This window comes from Rhinatrema bivittatum, chromosome 1 (genome assembly GCF_901001135.1).
Source record: "Rhinatrema bivittatum chromosome 1, aRhiBiv1.1, whole genome shotgun sequence".
NCBI lineage: Eukaryota > Metazoa > Chordata > Amphibia > Gymnophiona > Rhinatrematidae > Rhinatrema > Rhinatrema bivittatum.
Genome location: NC_042615.1, coordinates 72088700 through 72099994, shown reverse-complemented (window position 1 = coordinate 72099994; position 11295 = coordinate 72088700). Strand labels below are relative to the sequence as shown.

At 41.7% G+C, this 11295-nt stretch overlaps 1 long non-coding RNA gene across 1 annotated transcript; it reads right to left on the bottom strand.

Moving 5' to 3' along the window:
• Window positions 1-353: 353 nt before the first annotated feature.
• LOC115079959 lies at window positions 354-9534 on the bottom strand. The gene is made up of 3 exons (XR_003853465.1): window positions 9418-9534; window positions 1700-1863; window positions 354-1129 (listed from the first exon to the last, which is right to left on the bottom strand). It is a non-coding gene; the product is annotated as an uncharacterized LOC115079959 (long non-coding RNA).
• Window positions 9535-11295: the final 1761 nt, after the last annotated feature.

Here is an 11295-nt window from a genome sequence, read left to right as displayed (position 1 = left end):
CTTAGCCTGGGGTCTTTAATTGTCCCTAAAACCAAGGAAAAGAACCAAGGAGTTTGGTAAAAGCTGAAGGTTGTGCAGCATTCAGCGTGATGCTTGTCCTGGCTGAGAGGGGAAAAAAAAAACTGGAGCTAAAACAGTTTATGTCTTTCAGTTGCTATCCACAGAACCCACCACCAAAGGGTTAACAGATAAAAGAAACAAGCTGGAAGGGGGGAGGGGAGGAAGCTGCCCAGAAAAGAAGGAAGTCAGATGACCCCCAGGAGCTATAAAATCTCCAGACCAATGAAGGAAGGCAAGAGAAGAGCACAATCCCCAGAAATTCCAACTCTGCTGCATTTCTAAGGCAGGGTTATGCTGTGCAAGGAACTGCACTGAGGAGTGTGTATCAAAGACAAGGAAAATAAAACCCCAGCCTGCCACTAAGCCACTCCAGAAAATGGGCCCCACCAGTGAACTTTATGTGCTCATTTAGAGACACCAACAATTTTAGGGAACCTAACATTTTATTTATGCTATATATATTTACTGTTAAAAAGGTGCAACTGAGTAATCAGCCAGCTGCTATCAGTAACTGATACTGCTGCATGATTGACTGTTTTTGCAGAGTGTGTTTTTATTGACTTTTTTTTCCTTGTCTCCTGTGAGTGCTACTTGTGGGCTTCGGTTTCACCCTGCTCTTTCTACTGTCTGATCTTGAGTTGCGTCCAGTAAAAGTTAAAAATCTCTGACAACTGTTGTCAGTGTATTTAGAGTTGCTGAGCAATGGGGGAGGGGTTTCTGGGACACTGTCGTACCCCCTTCCAGGTGAATGAACCTGCAATATTGGCTCTTCTATGGTTACTACCCCTCCCTTTGCACCAGTAAGCCGAAACTATAACAGAGGCAGGTTACATAAAGTAATAAAAGCCACAGCTGCTCATCGAAGTTGGCTTTGAGAGAGAGGTTGAAGCAGATAAGTGCACAGATGGTTTTCTCCTCAATTCTCCAAGTCAAGGATAAAGGCAAAGACAGAGAAGGTCGCATTCTGGGAATGAATGAATGGGTGTGTAGATGGAGTTGACAAGAGCGTTTCAGTATCCTGGACCATGGAATGATATTCCAAGGACTGCTGAGCAGAGATAGAGTCCACCTGTCAAAGAGAGATGCAGTATCTTACAAAACAGATTGGCACATCTGCACTAAGAAAGGCTTTAAACTAGGATCATCAGGGATGGGTGGACAAAGCCCTAAGGTAATTAAAACATTAAACACAGAGTGTACTGTATAACGTTAAAAAGACCTGCGTGCATGTCCATATGTGCATGTATATGGCCATGCACAGATCTAACCCAATATTTTATAACCTGTGTATGCATCAATCTACCCAGATGGTACAATAGTTAACTACTATTGGAACAATTTGCACCACTAATATTTAAAGCACATTGCACAAAAAAAAACTTTTTTATTTTTAGCTTCAGATGGCAAATTCAAGAGAATTCTCATCAATTTGGTAGAGGGTAAAATCACAAGTCGGAAAATCCTCCTGTTTTTTTGTGGTTTGCACCTACCCTTTCCATTAATTTTTATTATACCAACATTTTTTAATTTTCTTTTTCATTCCTTTAAAAATAAGAGGAAAGCCTCTGGAAGCAAGAAACATATTTTCAATTGAACCTACAACTCTCGTATTTAAAGATACTAAGCAATTTCGGATTACCTGGTTTTAGTTTGGTTGAACGGCTCTTATTTTCAACAATGTTTCTTCATGCCTTTAACGACCTTTTTTCTTTTTTCAAACATTGTATTTAGTGATACTCCGACCTGGCCAGTGTTTCACCTTAACAGCTGCTTCAGGGAGTAAGTTTTCTGCTTCCACACTTTCTGTCATATAATCACACACACAGTAAAAGATGCACAGGCGCAAATGGATATTCAGCTTAGCCGGATAAGTTCTGTAGCAGTTTTGCTGCTACTTTGATAAGTCTTAAAAGTGCTACTGATCCAGGTAAGTAAATTAGGGACCACTTAGTTGGAATTTATCCGAAGAAGTAGCACGCAACTACTCCACACATGTATTTTTACTTCTTACTTTAAAAATATATGTGGGGAAATTTTACAAATGTAATTTACCTGCATTTGTTCCCCCCCCCCCCCTCACCCATTAGTCAGCATTTATACAATTTCACTTATGCCAGATAATGAGCATAGGTGTAAATATATGTGAGTAACCTGCCAAATCTACATACGAAAGTCTCTTATAAAATAGCAATTTACACACATAACTGCTGGCCCCGCCCTGGAACACCCCTAGACCGCCCCCTTTTTAAACGTGTATATTTACACATGTATGTTTGAACTTCACAACATAGCATATATATCAGTACATTCTATTTACATGTATATATGCTTATTTTTTAAGTTCATAACATTTTGAAAATGTGTTTGTTTTTTTTTATAGAGAATGGGAAGAAAAGGCAAATCTGGAAACCTATGTATGTTAATTCCCATAGCATAGAAAATAAATTCCCAGATTCAGAGGCAGTCATAGAACAGGCTTGAATATTATGGAGGTAACAGAGATGAGGTACATAGAGAACCATGATTGTGATATAGGTATACCAGGCTATAATCTATTCAGGAAGAACAGGATAGGAAGAAAAAAAACAATAATAAAATAATAGAACTGCAGGTCATATGAGGTGAGGAGGCACTGTTGGATAATCTGGAAAGAGTGAATAAAACATCCATTTATATATTGGAGTGATATATAGACTTTCTTTCTAGGCAAAAGAAATGGATACATATTTAATTGAAGATAGTCAAAAAAAATTGCTATAAAAAGGAGAGGATCTATTGCTAGGTGATTTCATTTGTAGATATAATATTTGAAAAAAGAAAAAGGCCATTAAAGGCAAGAAAAAACATTTGCAGTATCAGCTAGATGCAAGGAGATCCTTGATTGTCTCCAGGTAGAACTGCTCCAGCGAGTGGTAACAGAAGGGTACATATTGTTGCCTTATTTCTCTTTCTACGATATATTCTAGTTTAAGAATGCTAACTTTTTTTTTCCTTTATCTTTTCAGCCATTTCTTTAGAAAATCACAGTGTCTTCTTTTTGCTCTAATCTTTATTTACTTTCCTAAGAAAAAGATTTGTTGCCCTTACAATATCTCCTTTTAGTTTTGCCCAATGTTCTGCTTCCCCTATTTTATTCTATCCAGTTAATGCCCTCTCGAAGTCCTCCTCCATCCTAGGCAGCAAACCATTTTGTTAAGAAAGCAAATAAAAGTCAGAGGAAAGAGAGGACACTGTAGTTTTCTAAAGAAGTGGCTGAGAAGGTAAGAGAAAGAAAAAAGGTTAGGATTCATAAACTACAAGAGATTGCAGAAAGAGAAAAATAGGCGACAATATATATATATACACACACACATATACAGGACAGGAGGCAATGCAATAGTGAGACTGTAAGACTCAAAGGTGACGTGCAAGGAATATGTAGAGACTGAGAGGGCAGAATTCAAATGTTTAAAAAATATTTCTGTTCATTGTTCACTGTTGCATTAGTGGACCCTTGGGCAGAGGTGGGATTAGTGCAATCTGCATGGAGGAGCCTTGCAGGTTTTCCCACCGTCGGAAGATGGACCCAGAACAAAGCAGAGAACCTGCTGGAGCTTCGCCTATACAAACCCATTTTCCCCTCGGGTTCAGCCTTTGGGTGCCAGAGGGTCTCTGCTGATGCAGAGGTGGTCATCCTTGGATCGAAACAGACAGAGGTCAGAAGGTTCAAGGTCCAAGCGCTGGTCAGATGGCGGTCAGGCAAATCTGGTAACAGGCAGTGGTCGATGTCGGGCTGCGGTCAAGCGTATCCAGTAACAGGCAGTGGTTGTGGCAGGCAGCAGTCAGGGGAATCCAAGATCAGGCTGAATTCAAACCAGGAAACCATCCAAAAGGGAAGTAGGGATGGAGAAGCACAGCCAGGCAAGGAACATGGAAGACAAGGCTGGAACTGAAGACATGGCTGGAACTAAAGACAAGGCTGGAACTAAAGTCAGAGGCTGAGGCAACAAGCTTAACTGCTAAAGTAGTGGGACCTGTTACTGAGGCAATGAGGCAGGAGAGGATGAGCCCTTTTATAGTGCTTTAGTGGTGACATTATCATCCGGCGCCACGGGAAATTTCCCACTACTGGCCCTTTACATCTCTCTCTCTTTGATGAATCTAAGGGTAAATTCACAGTTTGTCAAATGATCTATATTGAAGAATTTTTATTACATTAAACACTTGATTTGGAACACTACTCAATGTGGAGAGTGATTTTATGGGTCTAGGACACTGCACTATAAATACCTTGAAGTGAAGCCTCTCCTTATGCTCAGAAATTGACCACACCCAGTATGCCCCTTTGCAATGTGGGCAGGGGATAGGGGATTACACAAAAATTGTGGCCAGCATGGGGCCCAAAATGAGTTTGGACTCAATAATGTGTTTTTCTGTGCAGAAATCACTTCTGTCTTGCTGCAACACATCATTTCTACTATTCCCACTGAAGAATCACAATATAGAGGAAAACATGCAAAGGATCAGGAAGGAGGAGGTTGTGTGCGTGCCCATGATGACATTATAATCATAGCACTAACGCAGCCTATCAGAGTTCATAAAACCTGGAGTGACGTATGACAGAGCCTTACATCAGAGAAAGAACAGAGAGTATCGCGTGCAAGTAGTTAGTCTGTTGCAATATTCCCAGAGAGCCAAACTGTTAGCTTTGATCCAGTTTCAGTTAAGATGTCATACCATCTGGAGAAGTAAATATGGTTAGCCATTGCTTAAGGGCAGATGGCGATTGCCACTGGAACCAGGTCCCTATGGTGGTAAAATTTGCAATGTGAATCCTACAGACTCCACTTGGATGTGCTGCGGTATAAGTAAAGAGGTGTTATCGGTGAGCTGTCTCAGGGACTAGTCCTAGTCCTGGCTCTTTTCAATATATTCATAAGTGATATTGCTGAAGATTTTGATGGAAATGTTTCTCTTTTTTTTCAGATGGTATTCAGATGGTATTCAGACCTGGGTGGACACTCCAGATGGAAAAAAGAAAAATCAGCAGTGATAAAGCTTGAGGATTGCACAAGTGTTTGGCAACTAAGATTTAGCACCAAAGAAAAGTGTAGCATCTTACATTTGGGAAGCATAAACCCCAATGAGCGATACACAAAGGGAATGTGATACTGATGTGCACCAAACAGGAAAGAGATCTCAAAGCAATCATATCTGTTGATCTGAAAGTTTGACAACAGGCTGACAATATGGCCAGAGCCAGAGAAATGCTAGCGTGCATAAGAATAGGTACTACTAATAGAAAAAAGATGATATTTCTCAAAGCCACATCTGCAGAAGAATATAGTCTGAGTAAAGACTCAACAGAAATGAGTTAACAAAATGGTGGAGAGTCTGTATCTTAAGCTCTATGAAATGGGGCTTAGGACTTAAAAAGATATGCCTAGGAAGAGAGGATGGGGAGGGATATGATAAATAATTTTAAATGACTCAAAGGTATAAATAATGCAGAAGAAGCACACATTTTTTCAGTAGAAAGTCACAATATGAGGCTCAAAAGGGGACCAAGGAATAACATTAGGAAATATTTATTCACAGAAAATGTAATGTATGCGTGGAACAGCCTCTTAGAAGGGCAAGAGGAGGTAAAAGCAGTAACAAAATTCACATAGGTGATCCTTATTTATGACTACATGGGCCTTATAGTCCTTAACTTCCATCAAATTCTCTGTTTAATAAGAACAGAGACAAGGGCCCCCTTTGTGGGTTGGGAACAGGTCTGGCTTCCAAATATCCAAAAATACCAATTAACCTTATTGTCAGACTCAATGTATGCAGAGATACAACATCTGCTGAACATTCATCCTGGATCCAGGGGCCCTTGTCTCTGTTCTTATTAAACAGAGAATTTGATGGAAGTTAAGGACTATAAGGCCCATGTAGTCATAAATAAGGATCACCTATGTGAATTTTGTTACTGCTTTTACCTCCTCTTGCCCTTCTAAGAGGCTGTTCCACGCATACATTACATTTTCTGTGAATAAATATTTCCTAATGTTATTCCTTGGTCCCCTTTTGAGCCTCATATTGTGACTTTCTACTGAAAAAATGTGTGCTTCTTCTGCATTATTTATACCTTTGAGTCATTTAAAATTATTTATCATATCCCTCCCCATCCTCTCTTCCTAGGCATATCTTTTTAAGTCCTAAGCCCCATTTCATAGAGCTTAAGATACAGACTCTCCACCATTTTGTTAACTCATTTCTGTTGAGTCTTTACTCAGACTATATTGCTTTGAGTTGCCTACCACTGACCTAGATAATTTGTCATTGAATTGGCAATTTCATTTATTTATTTATTTAGAAGAATTTAGGGGCAGATTTTCAAAGGGTTACGCGCGCCGGGCCTATTTTCAAAAGGTCCGGCAGTGTGCGTAAAACCCTGGGACGTGTGTAAGTCCCGGGGCTCAAAAAAATGGGCGGGGGCGGGGCCAGAGGCCTCCGTACGGCTGCTCAGCCGGCAGGCGTAACTTCCACAACAAAGGCAAGAGGGGGGTTTCGGGCTGGGGGGGTGGGACAGGGAGGGAAAGGTGGGGGGGGGGACGGGGAAAGCCAGCTGGTCCCCCTGAGGGGTCGGCGCGCGCAAGTTGCACTAGTGTGCACCCCCTTGCGCGCGCCAACCCCTGATTTTATAACATTAGGCTTAATATGTTTCAGGAGATGTAGTTTGAAAAATGAAGATTTGACTTACAGATTTGATGTGGGTTTGCATATCTAATTTAGTATCAAGAGTAATACCAAGATTTCGGACATGTTTTGATATGTTGATGATTGCATCATCAAATGAGGGTTTTAGGAATGTTATCAAACAAAGGGTTTCCAAAATCATTATTTTGGTTTTTGATAAGTTTAGGAAAAGTTTGTTATGAAATAACCAGGTTTTGACTGAGGATAGACATAGAGAGATAAAATGAGAATTATATTACCAATCATGCCATGTTGGAAAATACCAAAACTCAACCCGCTGTCACTCCTTGTGACCTTGGGCAAGTCACTTTACCCTACATTGCCTCAGGTACACAAACTTAGATTGTAAGCCCTCTGGGGATAGAGAAATACCTACAGTACCTGAATGTAAACCGGTGTGATATCTCAATTGAGATGAATGTCGGTATATAAAAATAATAAATAAATAAATAAAATAAATAAATAAAACTCTCCACAGATTTTCATCCAAATCTGTCAGAATTCCAGAAAATGTTCTTTTCCATTTTCCCACATATTTATGTAATAATTCTTTGGGATCCTCATGATAAGTCTTGAGCCCTGAAGCTAGGCTGGGAAAGGTAGTGGAGGGAGGGGTGCTCCATTTCAGCACTGCTCCTCCTCTGAGTTTGCTGGAATTGCCAGCCCCCTGCTGCTTATAAAACAAAGCTGCAGCAATTCTAGGTGTGGCATTTTGGTTAAGAGTAAGAGAGAGCAGGACTGTTTTCCTTCAGTGGTTCCCCTGTTTGTGTACTGGGTTACACATCCTGTGCCAGTACCCTAGTGGGAAGGGGATCAGTTCTGATTAAGATTTTTGGATGTTTTTGCCTTTTTAGACGTTCTCCTTTGAGAGTCCTGGGTTCCTGTAGAGGAATGCAGGGTGTCTGCCAGCTAAGGTTAAATCAGGAGGTAGGGAAGATTCCCGATGGTGACCCACTGTGGGAGGATTCCAGATTTTCTACCTTTGTGTGAAGATTTTTTCTGAGTTCCCAGGAGGAACCTTTTGGCCGCCCTTCCTGCCTGAAGAAGGAATTTCTGTAGAGAGATGCTGTGTTCCCTCCTACTGGGCTTTTCCTAAGAAATATCCTATTGAGACAACTGAAGAGGAGAACTGAGAGTAAGATCTACATTTCTATTATTCGGTGGACACCCCACCCATGGGAGAGAGACACTTAGGGGAGACTGTGCAGAGACTGTAATTCTTTTTGACAATCAGTATTTTGGAAGGCGGTTTTCCATCCCATCTAAGGATACCCTGCCCGACTGGGAACCTTGCTTGTCTAAAACAGAAAGGGTGAGAGTTTCCCTGCCTAATACTGAGAGACGTATGCACAGGTAAACTGGAGAACTGTAAAGACAAGGAGTGCTGTGAAAGTGCCATTTCTAGCATTTAAGAAATCTGACAGTAAAGATTTAATTGTGGACACTCAGTCTGAGCCTCCAGAGTCTATTGATGGCACTCACATCCCTTAAAGTGAATAGAGACCTGCTACCCCCTAGGGCAACAAATCGAGTCACCCCAGCCATCTTGGGCCCTGGAGGATTGAGTCCCCCCCCCCCCCCCCCATCCCCATTGGAAAAAGAACCCTGTCCTGGGGCCCTTGGACTGTGTCTGAGTGAAAGTGAAAGGACTGGCCTCGGGGACCTTGTGTGCCCCTATCTTCTTGGCTCTTAAACCGGAGAGGGGGGTTACATTTCTGCATATTGAAGACATAAACTGCATTCAAATCATTTGCAAGTAGGGTGTGGTTTCAAAAACATGAATTAGACTAAGGTTTTACAAATGCTAGTTCACCAAAGAATGAAAGAAAGCTCTAGAAAAATCCACTTCTAAAGGGATGCGGTTATGAAAATCAGTTAGATGCAAACCATTTCCCAACATTCAGTGTCCAAACTTCAGTGCAGGTTTCTTGCTATAGGGCTAAAACAGCATGGCTGCCATGTTAATGCATGTGAATGCACAGAAATAAAGGTCAACAAAAGAGAAATCGAAGCCTTCTTACTGGCCTAACAATACATTTCTTGGCTAGCTTCCTTTGCTGCAGGTAAAAAGGTCAGGGTTCTTTATGATGAGATTTGGTGACAACATCTGCAAAGGAGTGCAATTCCCTACTCACTGCTTGCCAAGCCTGCTTTTAAGTATGCAGTGGCTGGCACTCGGAGACAATGAGGCTCAGATCACAGAGCTGCAATAGGCAAATTTTACTGAAGCAGCATAGCAAAACTCAGTGTAGGTGTTAGACACATGAATCGGCAACAAGTTTCCAAAAAGTGCAGATTTGAAAGAAAATTATGCTTAAATTAAGTGATAGTTATAACGGAAACTGCTGCCCTTGAAGTAATGAACAGAGTCCTTCTGAGATGCTGACGTCCAGTTTCCCAGTGGAGACTGCAGCCTTTTCTCAGGCTCAGGAAATCTGTCCAGAATCTCTAGATCTAATCGTCAGCATTCCCAGGTTGACAGATATAAATGTTTACATGCCTGAATCTTTACTTTTAGAAAATGCATGAAAATCAGGACACATATCAATCTCTGCCGATCAGATGTTGATCAGACTGCAAACCAAGTCACACAGACCCCCCTGCTGCACATAATCCGCCTGGTGCGCCGACCTTAATGCAAGTGAGAAGTTTCAGGGCTTCCTGCCTTCTGCCCACAATCCATGTCCCGGACTCCAGCCTGTGATGAGAAATCACAGCCACTCTCTCCCATAGCCGCACTCATTAATCTGCAACTCATGCTGCTGACAAAGTAACACTTGTTCCAAACTGTGACTGACACACACAGTGAGAGAAGTCGGTACTCAACAGGAAATTGTTTTAATAGCTCATTTACAAATCTGGATTAAACATTGAATTTGCTAGGGGTAAGAGTGCACATAAGCTGTGAAAATGTCTCCATGTTCTAGCAGTTTAAGTTTTACACAGGCGGGGAGGGGGATGTTCAGCTTTGGCTTCCCAGTCTGACAGTGTAACATGTTTTATTTAGCAGCTTCCCAGTTTCCAACATTTTAACAAGCAATTGAGTGCAAACAGCACCACCTGTTTTAATGGGAATGAGAATGGCCTGATATCTTTTTCTCTCCCTCCCACAAGTTTTCAGATGAAGTACTGGAAAAGATTCCAACTCTACCCACTTGCCTCAGGCCACGTTTGCAGCCTGCTGCCTATATAGCATATTTGGCAATCAGGGAGCATCTGGCATTTAGTAGAAACTGTTCTTGTTTTGCCTGTTTAAAAGCCAGGGCAAATAAAAGATATTTGCTATCAAGAAAAGCCCAAAGGATGTGGTAGCCAAAGAACTTTGAAGAGAAGGAAATATTGCAACATAAAATACACAGAACCATAGAGATTACAGCAGAAAAGGACCAAATGATCCACCCAGTCTGCTCAGCAAATTTATGCTTTTGCCAGTATCTGTTGCACTGTGCAGGTTACCCTCATGCCTATCAGTTTCCCAGACCTTAAAAGTCAAGGCCATTGGATGATGTTTGAATCCAATTTCCCTTAACCCTTGGCCATGGAAGCAGAGAGCAATGTTGGAGCTGCATCAAAAATATCAGGCTTAGTGATTAAGGGTAGTAACAGCCACATCAGCAAGTTACCCCCATGTTTATTTGTTCCCCACACTGTAAAGGCTGGGGCCCTCATTGGTTGCTGTCTGAATCCAATTGTCCTTTTCCCACTGCCGTTAAAGCAAAGAGCAATGATGGAGCTGCATTAACGGTGTCAAAGCTTAATTGGTAAGGGTAGCAACTACCACACCAGCAAGTTACCCCCATGCACTCTTTTCTTTATTTCCAAACTCTAACCTTTAGGGATCTACAGTGTTTATCCCATGTCCCTTTGAATTCCTTCACTGTTTTCATCTTCACACCTCCTCCAAAAGGGCTTTCCAGGCATTCACCACCGTGAAGAAATATTTCCTGAAATTGGTTCTGAGTCAACCTCCCCAGAGTTTCATTTCATGACCCCTAGGTTCTATTGATTTCTTTCCAATGGAAAAAGGTTGACAATTGTGCACCCTTAAAACCTTTCAGGTATCTGAAGGTCTGTATCCTATCTCCCCTGCACCTCCTCTCTTCCAGGGTGTACATATTCAAATTCTTCAGCCTCTCCTCATAAGTCTTCCAATGCTGACCTCTCACCAATTTGGTCGCTCTTCTTTGGACTGCCTCTATCCTGTCTTTATCCTGTTTGAGATACGGGCACCAGTACTGAATGCAGTATTCCAGGTGAGGCCTCACCAAGGACCTGAACAAGGGCATTATCACCTCTTTTTTCTTACCGGTTATTCCTCTCTCTATGCAGCCCAGCATTCTTCTGGCTTTAGCTATCACCTTGTCGCATTGCTTCTCTGCCTTCAGATCATCAGATACTATCACACCAAGGTCCCTCTCCCAGTCCGTGCGTATTAGTCTTTCACCACCCATCACATACAGTTCTTTTGGATTGCTGCACCCCAGATATGACTCTGCACTTCTTGGCATT